At 39.2% G+C, this 2,500-nt stretch overlaps 1 protein-coding gene and 4 non-coding genes across 5 annotated transcripts in view; all 5 read left to right on the forward strand.

The window, feature by feature from the left end:
- The window catches only part of LOC149283794 (complement component C7-like), a 145,572-nt gene that overhangs the window by 67,745 nt on the left and 75,327 nt on the right, over positions 1-2,500 (forward strand). The gene's annotated exons all lie outside the window — the stretch shown is intronic.
- TRNAQ-CUG (transfer RNA glutamine (anticodon CUG)) lies at positions 573-644 on the forward strand. The gene has a single exon. It is a non-coding gene; the product is annotated as a tRNA-Gln (tRNA).
- Positions 1,150-1,221, forward strand: TRNAQ-UUG (transfer RNA glutamine (anticodon UUG)). The gene has a single exon. It is a non-coding gene; the product is annotated as a tRNA-Gln (tRNA).
- On the forward strand, positions 1,348-1,419 carry TRNAQ-CUG (transfer RNA glutamine (anticodon CUG)). The gene has a single exon. It is a non-coding gene; the product is annotated as a tRNA-Gln (tRNA).
- TRNAQ-CUG (transfer RNA glutamine (anticodon CUG)) lies at positions 2,368-2,439 on the forward strand. Its single transcript has one exon. It is a non-coding gene; the product is annotated as a tRNA-Gln (tRNA).

Raw genomic sequence — 2,500 nt, forward strand, 5'->3', positions numbered from 1 at the left:
CCCATAGCATGCTATTAAACCCTCTTGAACTTTCCAATGATGTTTTGTGAGTGTTGCTCAGATCGTATTATAAACCAGTCTTTGAATCTAATGATCCGAGTTCAAATCTTGGTGGAACCTAATGTTTCTTGATAAGTTCTAACCACTCTCTCACTTTAGCTTACTTTCCACAGCAGAAGGAGGGAATCACAAACAAAAAGTCAGTTCTTACCTGTTGCCATGCTCTTAAACAAACCAAATCTTCCACCTTTGCTATTTTTGCTATTGCTCACACCGTGAAAAATCTATTCTTACCCTGTGTAATATCATTCATGGCATACTATTAAACATCTTGAACTTTCCAAAGAAGTTTTATGAGTGTTTCTCAGATCATATGATGTACCAATAATGCAAATGAAAAGTTTCTCATTGTTTGCTTCTACTTTGCCGGTTTTTCTTCCCCGGTTTTCACTATTTTTCCTATTTTCACACGTACTGGAAGCTAAAAGACTAAACACAATCTGTTGGTTTTTTTTTGGCCCTGTTGTTTGTTGGTCTGCCCCAGGCCATGTGTTTTGTTAAGATTTGTGTGAGGTTCCATGGTGTAATGGTTAGCACTCTGGACTCTGAATCCAGCAATCCGAGTTCAAATCTCGGTGGGACCTCATCTTTAGCCTTAACGCGCTTGCACACTACCTTCCTTCAAAAATCGTAAGAGTAGAATGACCAAAAAAAGCTTCTTCTTAGCCTGTGTAATATTACCCATAGCATGCTATTAAACCCTCTTGAACTTTCCAATGATGTTTTGTGAGTGTTGCTCAGATCGTATTATAAACCATGAAACATCATGTAACAGTTTCAGTCTTTGGATACATGTAAAATGAAGACATGGTTAACATTTGACTTCTTGTTTCAATGTCTATAACATTTGGCCCAGTAGAGGAAGCACAAGGACAATCTCTTTTCTTTTCTCTCTGCCAGCATGCATTTGAATAATTTCCTAATATTTGTCTGGTTCTCCTTTACAAGTCTTGTCCACTTTTGACCTTCTTTCCATTTATACAGAAGGACAGTAAGCAGAAGACGAAACATCGTTGAGGGAACATTTTTCTGGATGGGGTTGTGTGAGGCCTCATTCAGTATGGTTCCGTGTGAGGCTTTGTTCAATGTGGTTCCATGGTGTAATGGTTAGCACTCTGGACTTTGAATCCAGTGATCCGAGTTCAAATCTCGGTGGAACCTAATGTTTCTTGATAAGTTCTAACCAGTACACATGTGCTAAAAGACTAAACACAATCTGTTGTTTTTATTTGGCCCTGTTGTTTGTTGGTCTGCCCCAGGCCATGTGTTTTGTTAAAATTTGTGCGAGGTTCCATGGTGTAATGGTTAGCACTTTGGACTCTGAATCCAGCGATCCGAGTTCAAATCTCAGTGGGACCTCATCTTTAGCCTTAACGCGCTTGCACACTACCTTCCTTCAAAAATCGCAAGAGTAGAATGACCAAAAAAAGCTTCTTCTTAGCCTGTGTAATATTACCCATAGCATGCTATTAAACCCTCTTGAACCAAATAAAAACACAATCTGTTGTTTTTATTTGGCCCTGTTGTTTGTTGGTCTGCCCCAGGCCATGTGTTTTGTTAAAATTTGTGCGAGGTTCCATGGTGTAATGGTTAGCACTTTGGACTCTGAATCCAGCGATCCGAGTTAAAATCTCAGTGGGACCTCATCTTTAGCCTTAACGCGCTTGCAAACTACCTTCCTTCAAAAATCGCAAAAGTAGAATGACCAAAAAAAGCTTCTTCTTAGCCTGTGTAATATTACCCATAGCATGCTATTAAACCCTCTTGAACTTTCCAATGATGTTTTGTGAGTGTTGCTCAGATCGTATTATAAACCAGTCTTTGAATCTAATGAGTTCAAATCTTGGTGGAACCTAATGTTTCTTGATAAGTTCTAACCACTCTCTCACTTTAGCTTACTTTCCACAGCAGAAGGAGGGAATCACAAACAAAAAGTCAGTTCTTACCTGTTGCCATGCTCTTAAACAAACCAAATCTTCCACCTTTGCTATTTTTGCTATTGCTCACACCGTGAAAAATCTATTCTTACCCTGTGTAATATCATTCATGGCATACTATTAAACATCTTGAACTTTCCAAAGATGTTTTATGAGTGTTTCTCAGATCATATGATGTACCAATAATGCAAATGAAAAGTTTCTCATTGTTTGCTTCTACTTTGCCGGTTTTTCTTCCCCGGTTTTCACTATTTTTCCTATTTTCACACGTACTGGAAGCTAAAAGACTAAACACAATCTGTTGGTTTTTTTTTGGCCCTGTTGTTTGTTGGTCTGCCCCAGGCCATGTGTTTTGTTAAGATTTGTGTGAGGTTCCATGGTGTAATGGTTAGCACTCTGGACTCTGAATCCAGCGATCCGAGTTCAAATCTCGGTGGGACCTCATCTTTAGCCTTAACGCGCTTGCACACTACCTTCCTTCAAAAATCGCAAGAGTAGAATGA

The sequence above is a fragment of the Sceloporus occidentalis genome, unplaced genomic scaffold, assembly GCF_023333645.1.
Source record: "Sceloporus occidentalis isolate IW3139 unplaced genomic scaffold, rSceOcc1.0.p SCAF_101, whole genome shotgun sequence".
In the NCBI taxonomy this organism is placed as follows: domain Eukaryota; kingdom Metazoa; phylum Chordata; class Lepidosauria; order Squamata; family Phrynosomatidae; genus Sceloporus; species Sceloporus occidentalis.